We start from the raw sequence: 10,273 nt of genomic DNA, 5'->3' as shown, positions 1-10,273 counted from the left end.
GAATGTTTCATCGTCTGATCTCATGTTAAATCAAATTAAAACATGTTATTTTCTTGCCTTTTCTTTCTACCCAAACTACTACCCAAAATAAAATAGATTAGATCTCTTTTCTTTTTGCAACGTTCCTTGTTCCTTGCTCGGCGATCTTTTGACCACAACTTTAAAATTGTTCCGATATATAAATAATCATCTTGGTTTTCTTAAATATGCATCGAGGCGCAAGGTCGTGGATTGAAGAGGTTCAAGAGACTACTGGTAGCTAAAATCAAGGAAGCGCTGATGTTTGCGCTGCGGAAGTCTTTGAAGTCCTCTACAGTGACATAATGCATGGTGGTTCACTGGTTAGCAGGTCAGTCTGACAGTACTGAGGTCTTGGGTTCGATTCCAGGCTGTGGCCTTCCTGTGTGGGTTTAGTCCGCGTTGAGAGGGAAGAAGCTGTTTGAGTGTCTGCTGTTTTTGCTGCGTATGGATCGGTAGCACTTGCCTGAGGGGAGTAGCTGGAAAAGGTGGTGGGCAGGGTGTGCGGGGTCCAATAGGATTTTCCACGTCCTTGTCTTGGTTCTTGCGGTGGGCAAGACCTCAAGAGTGGGTAGGGCGGTGCCAATGATTTTTTTCCGCAGTACTAACTGTCCGATGCCGACGGATTTTGACCTTTTTTTGTAGCGGCCCCAAACCAAACTGTGATGGAGGAACACAGGACTTATTCAATAACTGCTCTGTCAAGACAGATTTGTTTGAAATAAGGAACTGAGAGAAGAGAAGAAACTTCCTCTCTTGTCACTCAGTGTAGTACCATAGTGCAAAGCACGCAAATGACACGGGCTGTGTCAAATGCTATTTTAGTCTCTCCTGCAGGCTGCTATAATAATAAATGGATAACCTGAAAAGAATTGACATCAAGAATCGTTTGGAATCGGAATCCCCAGGCTATGTTTTGTTCTCCGTTATTTGTATCCCTGGCACTCCAACAAACACTGAGGCATAATGTAATGTAATGACGTTTGATATGCTCATTGGATTTTACTCCGACCCCACCCAAACAAATTAAAAAAAATAAAAAAAATACTTGCCGTTAGTAATGTTGAATGTGGGGACTATTTTTGCTGTAGTGGAGACATAAAAACATACTTGACATTTCATTTTGTTAAAGCGAATCTATATGTATGTGAACTATACTGTACGTGAACACATAATCGTCACTCTTCCCCACCCTCCTCCTCCTCAGCCACACCCTTGCCATACACACACCCAAAATCCATCCATTGTGTCAGGCGTTCTCTTATTCACAAGCATCAATCAACGCCTTCAAAACTACATTCCGTCACCCCTATGCACAATACGCAAGATCAAGCAGGCCCACTACACAAGTGCCCTGTCAACTGTCAGGGGAAAAAAAATGTCACTTCAAATGTCAATAAAACCTCATTGATTGAGTGTCAAAACACATGACTTATGTATGGCAAGACTTGTTTGAGAAAAAAAACATTCTTAATTCTCTTCAGTTGTTTGTTGGAGCAAAAGTATTCACTGCACTAATATACAGCACAAGCATGAAATGTTCTGATATGGAAAATTGGTGCTACTTCCTACACAGTTTTTCTCCAATGGTTTGGCTCATTTTCCTGAAACAGAGATGACATTTATAAAACTAAGAAGCCATTTGGCCAAACAGTGTTACAGTTCTGGGCAACAATACAGTTATTTGAAAAACCTCTCTGCACACAGGACTTATGCACACATTTCAACATGTATTTAGTTCAGGTTGAAGTTCTGAAGCTTAAATGAGCATTAATTTGACCACACAACTCATTCCTATGAAGATACATTCAAACTCAGAAAACGTGCTCAACTCGGCCTGAAAATGCATTTAAAGCAATAAAAACTCAAATTGAGTGTCACGCCTAAACCAAAGGACTTATGCACACATTTCAACATGCATTTAGTTCAGGATGACCTCCTGAAGCCTAAATGACCATTCATTTGACCACACGACTCATTCCTATGAAGATAAATTCAAACTCAGAAAACGTGCTCAACTTGGCCTGAAAATGCATTTAAAGCAATAAAAACTCAAATTGAGTGTCACGCCTAAACCAAAGGACTTATGCACACATTTAAATATGTATTTAGTTCAGGTTGACGTCCTGAAGCCTAAATGAGCATTAATTTGACCACACAACTCATTCCTATGAAGATACATTCAAACTCAGAAAACATGCTCAACTCGGCCTGAAAATGCATTTAAAGCAATAACAACTCAAATTGAGTGTTACGCCTAAACCAAAGGACTTATGCACACATTTCAACATGAATTTAGTTCAGGATGACCTCCTTAAGCCTAAATGAGCATTAATTTGACAACACGACGCATTCCTATGAAGAAACATTCAAACTCAGAAAACGTGCTCAACTCGGCCTGAAAATGCATTTAAAGCAATAAAAACTCAAATTGAGTGTTACGCCTTAACCAAAGGACTTATGCACACATTTCAACATGTATTTAGTTCAGGTTGACGTCCTGAAGCCTAAATGAGCATTAATTTGACCACACACCTCATTCCTATGCAGATACATTCAAACTCAGAAAACGTGCTCAACTCTGCCTGAAAATGCATTTAAAGCAAAAAAAAGTCAAAATGAGTGTTACGCCTTAACCAAAGGACTTATGCACACATTTCAACATGAATTTAGTTCAGGATAACATCCATAAGCCTATTAATTTGACCACACAACTCATTCCTATGAAGATAAATTCACACTCAGAAAACGTGCTCAACTCGGCCTGAAAATGCATTTACAGCGATAAAACTCAAATTGAGTGTCACGCCTAAACCAAAGGACTTATGCACACATTTCAACATGTATTTAGTTCAGGATGACGTCCTGAAGTCTAAATGAGCATTATTTTGACCACACAACTCATTCCTATGAAAATACATTCAAACTCAGAAAACGTGCTCAACTCGGCCAGAAAATGCATTTAAAGCAATAAAAACTCAAATTGAGTGTCACGCCTAAACCAAAGGACTTATGAACACATTTCAACATGAATTTAGTTCAGGATGAGCTCCTGAACCCTAAATGAGCATTAATTTGACCACACGACTCATTCCTATGAAGATACAATCAAACTCAGAAAACGTGCTCAACTCGGCCTGAAAATGCATTTAAAGCAATAAAAACTCAAATTGAGTGTCACGCCTAAACCAAAGGACTTATGCACACATTTCAACATGCATTTAGTTCAGGATGACCTCCTGAAGCCTAAATGAGCATTAATTTGACCACACAACTCATTCCTATGAAGATACATTCAAACTCAGAAAACGTGCTCAACTCGGCCTGATAATACATTAAAAGCAATAAAAACTCAAATTGAGTGTCACGCCTAAACCAAAGGAATTATGAACACATTTCAACTTGCATTTAGTTCAGGATGACCTCCTGAAGCCTAAATGAGCATTAATTTGACCACACAACTCATTCCTATGAAGATACATTCAAACTCAGCAAACGTGCTCAACTCGGCCTGAAAATGCATTTAAAGCAATAAAAACTCAAATTGAGTGTCACGCCTAAACCAAAGGACTTATGCACACATTTCAACATGCATTTAGTTCAGGATGACCTCCTGAAGCCTAAATGAGCATTAATTTGACCACACAACTCATTCCTATGAAGATACATTCAAACTCAGCAAACGTGCTCAACTCGGCCTGAAAATGCATTTAAAGCAATAAAAACTCAAATTGAGTGTCACGCCTAAACCAAAGGACTTATGCACACATTTCAACATGTATTTAGTTCAGGTTGACGTCCTGAAGCCTAAATGAGCATTAATTTGACCACACAACTCATTCCTGTGAAGATACATCCAAACTCAGAAAACGTGCTCAACTCGGCCTGATAATACATTAAAAGCAATAAAAACTCAAATTGAGTGTCACGCCTAAACCAAAGGACTTATGAACACATTTCAACATGCATTTAGTTCAGGATGACCTCTTGAAGCCTAAATGAGCATTAATTTGACCACACAACTCATTCCTATGAAGATACATTCAAACTCAGCAAACGTGCTCAACTCGGCCTGAAAATGCATTTAAAGCAATAAAAACTCAAATTGAGTGTCACGCCTAAACCAAAGGACTTATGCACACATTTCAACATGAATTTAGTTCAGGTTGACGTCCTGAAGCCTAAATGAGCATTAATTTGACCACACAACTCATTCCTGTGAAGATACATCCAAACTTAGAAAACGTGCTTAACTCAGCCTGAAAATGCATTTAAAGCAATAAAAACTCAAATTGAGTGTCACGCCTAAACCAAAGGACTTATGCACACATTTCAACATGAATTTAGTTCAGGTTGACGTCCTGAAGCCTAAATGAGCATTAATTTGACCACTCAACTCATTCCTGTGAAGATACATTCAAAGTCAGAAAACGTGCTCAACTCGGCGTGAAAATGCATTTAAAGCAAAAAAACTCAAATTGAGTGTTACGCCTAAACCAAAGGACCTATGCACACATTTCAACATGTATTTAGTTCAGGTTGACGTCCCAAAGCCTAAATGAGCATGCATTTGACCACACAACTCACTCCTATGAAGATACATTCAAACTCAGAAAACGTGCTCAACTCGGCCTGAAAATGCATTAAAAGCAAAAAAAAAAATAAAAAATCAATTTGAGTGTTACGCCTTAACCAAAGGACTTATGCACACATTTCAACATGTATTTAGTTCAGGTTGATGTCCTGAAGCCTAAATGAGCATTTATTTGAACACAACAACTCATTCCTATGAAGATACATTCAAACTCAGAAAACGTGCTCAACTCGGCCTGAAAATACATTTAAGGCAATACAAACTCAAATTGAGTGTCACGCCTAAACCAAAGGACTTATGCACACATTTCAACATGCATTTAGTTCAGGATGACCTCCTGAAGCCTAAATGAGCATTAATTTGACCACACAACTCATTCCTATGAAGATACATTCAAACTCAGAAAACGTGCTCAACTCGGCCTAAAAATGCATTTAAAGCAATAAAAACTCAAATTGAGTGTCACGCCTAAACCAAAGGACTTATGCACACATTTCAACATGAATTTAGTTCAGGATGACCTCCTGAACCCTAAATGAGCATTAATTTGACCACACAACTCATTCCTATGAAGATACAATCAAACTCAGAAAACGTGCTCAACTCGGCCTGATAATACATTAAAAGCAATAAAAACTCAAATTGAGTGTCACGCCTAAATCAAAGGACTTATGAACACATTTCAACATGCATTTAGTTCAGGATGACCTCCCGAAGCCTAAATGAGCATTAATTTGACCACACCACTCATTCCTATGAAGATACATTCAAACTTAGAAACGTGCTCAACTCGGTCTGAAAGTGCATTTAAAGCAATAAAAACTCAAATTGAGTGTCACGCCTAAACCAAAGGACTTATGCACACATTTCAACATGCATTTAGTTCAGGATGACCTCCTGAAGCCAAAATGAGCATTAATTTGACCACACAACTCATTCCTATGAAGATACATTCAAACTCAGAAAACGTGCTCAACTCGGCCTAAAAATGCATTTAAAGCAATAAAAACTCAAATTGAGTGTCACGCCTAAACCAAAGGACTTATGCACACATTTCAACATGAATTTAGTTCAGGATGACCTCCTGAACCCTAAATGAGCATTAATTTGACCACACAACTCATTCCTATGAAGATACAATCAAACTCAGAAAACGTGCTCAACTCGGCCTGATAATACATTAAAAGCAATAAAAACTCAAATTGAGTGTCACGCCTAAACCAAAGGACTTATGCACACATTTCAACATGAATTTAGTTCAGGATGACCTCCTGAACCCTAAATGAGCATTAATTTGACCACACCACTCATTCCTATGAAGATACATTCAAACTTAGAAACGTGCTCAACTCGGTCTGAAAGTGCATTTAAAGCAATAAAAACTCAAATTGAGTGTCACGCCTAAACCAAAGGACTTATGCACACATTTCAACATGAATTTAGTTCAGGATGACCTCCTGAACCCTAAATGACCATTAATTTGACCACACAACTCATTCCTATGAAGATACATCCAAACTCAGAAAACGTGCTCAACTCGGCCTGGTAATACATTAAAAGCAATAAAAACTCAAATTGAGTGTCACGCCTAAACCAAAGGACTTATGAACACATTTCAACATGCATTTAGTTCAGGATGACCTCCCGAAGCCTAAATGAGCATTAATTTGACCACACCACTCATTCCTATGAAGATACATTCAAACTTAGAAACGTGCTCAACTCGGTCTGAAAGTGCATTTAAAGCAATAAAAACTCAAATTGAGTGTCACGCCTAAACCAAAGGACTTATGCACACATTTCAACATGTATTTAGTTCAGGATGACCCCCTGAAGTCTAAATCACTATTAATTTGATCACACAACTCATTCCTATGAAGATACATTCAAAGTCAAAAAAAGTGCTCAACTCGGCCTGAAAGTGCATTTAAAGCAATAAAAACTTAAATTGAGTGTCACACCTAAACCAAAGGACTTATGCACACATTTCAACATGAATTTAGTTCAGGATGACCTCCTGAAGCCTACATGAGAATTAATTTGACCACACAACTCATTCCTGTGAAGATACATCCAAACTCAGAAAACGTGCTTAACTCAGCCTGAAAATGCATTTAAAGCAATATAAACTCAAATTGAGTGTTACGACTAAACCAAAGGACTTATGCACACATTTCAACATGTATTTAGTTCAGGTTGACGTCCCGAAGCCTAAACGACCATTAATTTGACCACACCACTCATTCCTATGAAGATACATTCAAACTCAGAAAACGTGCTCAACTCGGCCTGAAAATGCATTTAAAGCAATTAAAACTCAAATTGAGTGTCACACCTAAACCAAAGGACTTATGGACACATTTTACCGTGAATTTAGTTCAGGATGACCTCCTGAAGCCTAAATGAGGATTAATTTGACCACACGACTCATTCCTATGAAGATACATTCAAAGTCAGAAAACGTGCTCAACTCGGCGTGAAAATGCATTTAAAGCAAAAAAACTCAAATTGAGTGTTACGCCTAAACCAAAGGACCTATGCACACATTTCAACATGTATTTAGTTCAGGTTGACGTCCCAAAGCCTAAATGAGCATTAATTTGACCACACAACTCATTCCTATGAAGATACATTCAAACTCAGAAAACGTGCTCAACTCGGCCTGAAAATGCATTAAAAGCAAAAAAAAAAAAAAAAAATCAATTTGAGTGTTACGCCTTAACCAAAGGACTTATGCACACATTTCAACATGTATTTAGTTCAGGTTGATGTCCTGAAGCCTAAATGAGCATTTATTTAAACACAACAACTCATTCCTATGAAGATACATTCAAACTCAGAAAACGTGCTCAACTCGGCCTGAAAATGCATTTAAAGCAATAAAAACTCAAATTGAGTGTCACGCCTAAACCAAAGGACCTATGCACACATTTCAACATGTATTTAGTTCAGGTTGACATCCCGAAGCCTAAATGAGCATTAACTTGACCATGCAACTCATTCCTATTACGATACATTCAAACTCAGAAAACATGCTCAACTCGGCCTGAAAATGCATTGACAGTGATAAAAACTCAAATTGAGTGTCACGCCTAAAGCAAAGGACTTATGCACACATTTCAAAATGTATTTAGTTCAGGATGACGTCCCAAAGCCTAAATGAGCATTAATTTGACCACACAACTCATTCCTATGAAGATACATTCAAACCTAGAAAATGTGCTCAACTCGGCCTGAAAATGCATTTAAAGCAATAAAAACTCAAATTGAGTCTCACGCCTAAGCCAAAGGACCTATGCACACATTTCAACATGTATTTAGTTCAGGTTGACGTCCCGAAGCCTAAATGAGCATTAATTTGACCACACCACTCATTCCTATGAAGATAAACTCAAACTCAGAAAACGTGCTCAACTCGGCTTGAAAATGCATTTGAAGCAATAAAAATTCAAATTGAGTGTCACGCCTAAACCAAAGGACCTATGCACACATTTCAACATGTATTTAGTTCAGGATGACCCCCTGAAGTCTAAATCACTATTAATTTGATCACACAACTCATTCCTATGAAGATACATTCAAAGTCAAAAAACGTGCTCAACTCGGCCTGAAAGTGCATTTAAAGCAATAAAAACTCAAATTGAGTGTCACGCCTAAAGCAAAGGACCTATGCACACATTTCAACATCTATTTAGTTCAGGATGACCTCCTGAAGCCTAAATGAGCATTAATTTGACTACACGACTCCTTCCTGTGATGATACATCCAAACTTAGAAAACGTGCTTAACTCAGCCTGAAAATGCATTTAAAGCAATAAAAACTCAAATAGAGTGTTACGCCTAAACCAAAGGACTTATGGACACATTTCAACATGTATTTAGTTCAGGTTGACGTCCCTAAGCCTAAATCACCATTAATTTGATCACACAACTCCTTCCTATGAAGATACATTCAAACTTAGAATCGTGCTCAACTCGGTCTGAAAGTGCATTTAAAGCAATAAAAACTCAAATTGAGTGTCACGCCTAAACCAAAGGACTTATGCACACATTTCAACATGTATTTAGTTCAGGATGACCCCCTGAAGTCTAAATCACTATTAATTTGATCACACAACTCATTCCTATGAAGATACATTCAAAGTCAAAAAACGTGCTCAACTCGGCCTGAAAGTGCATTTAAAGCAATAAAAACTCAAATTGAGTGTCACGCCTAAACCAAAGGACTTATGCACACATTTCAACATGTATTTAGTTCAGGATGACCCCTGAAGTCTAAATCACTATTAATTTGATCACACAACTCATTCCTATGAAGATACATTCAAAGTCAAAAACGTGCTCAACTCGGCCTGAAAGTGCATTTAAAGCAATAAAAACTCAAATTGAGTGTCACGCCTAAACCAAAGGACCTATGCACACATTTCAACATGTATTTAGTGCAGGTTGACGTCCCAAAGCCGAACTGAGCATTAATTTGACCATACAACTCATTCCTATGAAGATACAATCAAACTCAGAAAACGTGCTCAACTCGGCCTGATAATACATTAAAAGCAATAAAAACTCAAATTGAGTGTCACGCCTAAACCAAAGGACTTATGAACAAATTTCAACATGAATTTAGTTCAGGATGACCTCCTGAACCCTAAATGAGCATTAATTTGACCACACAACTCATTCCTATGAAGATACAATCAAACTCATTAAACGTGCTCAACTCGGCCTGATAATACATTAAAAGCAATAAAAACTCAAATTGAGTGTCACGCCTAAACCAAAGGACTTATGAAAACATTTCAACATGCATTTAGTTCAGGATGACCTCCTGAAGCCTAAATGAGCATTAATTTGACCACACGACTCATTCCTGTGATGATACATCCAAACTTAGAAAATGTGCTTAACTCAGCCTGAAAATACATTTAAAGCAATAAAAACTCAAATTGAGTGTCACGCCTAAACCAAAGGACTTATGCACACATTTCAACATGCATTTAGTTCAGGATGACCTCCTTAAGCCTAAATGATCATTAATTTGACCACACAACTCATTCCTATGAAGATACAATCAAACTCAGAAAACGTGCTCAACTCGGCCTGATAATACATTAAAAGCAATAAAAACTCAAATTGAGTGTCACGCCTAAACCAAAGGACTTATGCACACATTTCAACACGAATTTAGTTCAGGTTGACGTCCCAAAGCCGAACTGAGCATTAATTTGACCACACAACTCATTCCTATGAAGATACAATCAAACTCAGAAAACGTGTTCAACTCGGCATGATAATACATTAAAAGCGATAAAAACTCAAATTGAGTGTCACGCCTAAACCAAAGGACTTATGCACACATTTCAACATGAATTTAGTTCAGGATGACCTCCTTAAGCCTAAATGAGCATTAATTTGACAACACGTCGCATTCCTATGAAGATACATTCAAACTCAGAAAACGTGCTCAACTCGGCCTGAAAATGCATTTAAAGCAATAAAAACTCAAATTGAGTGTTACGCCTTAACCAAAGGACTTATGCACACATTTCAACATGTATTTAGTTCAGGATGACGTCCTGAAGTCTAAATGAGCATTAATTTGACCACACAACTCATTCCTATGAAGATACATTCAAACCTAGAAAATGTGCTCAACTCGGC

The sequence above is a fragment of the Hippocampus zosterae genome, chromosome 20, assembly GCF_025434085.1.
Source record: "Hippocampus zosterae strain Florida chromosome 20, ASM2543408v3, whole genome shotgun sequence".
NCBI lineage: Eukaryota > Metazoa > Chordata > Actinopteri > Syngnathiformes > Syngnathidae > Hippocampus > Hippocampus zosterae.
Note: the sequence above shows the minus strand (reverse complement) of the source record.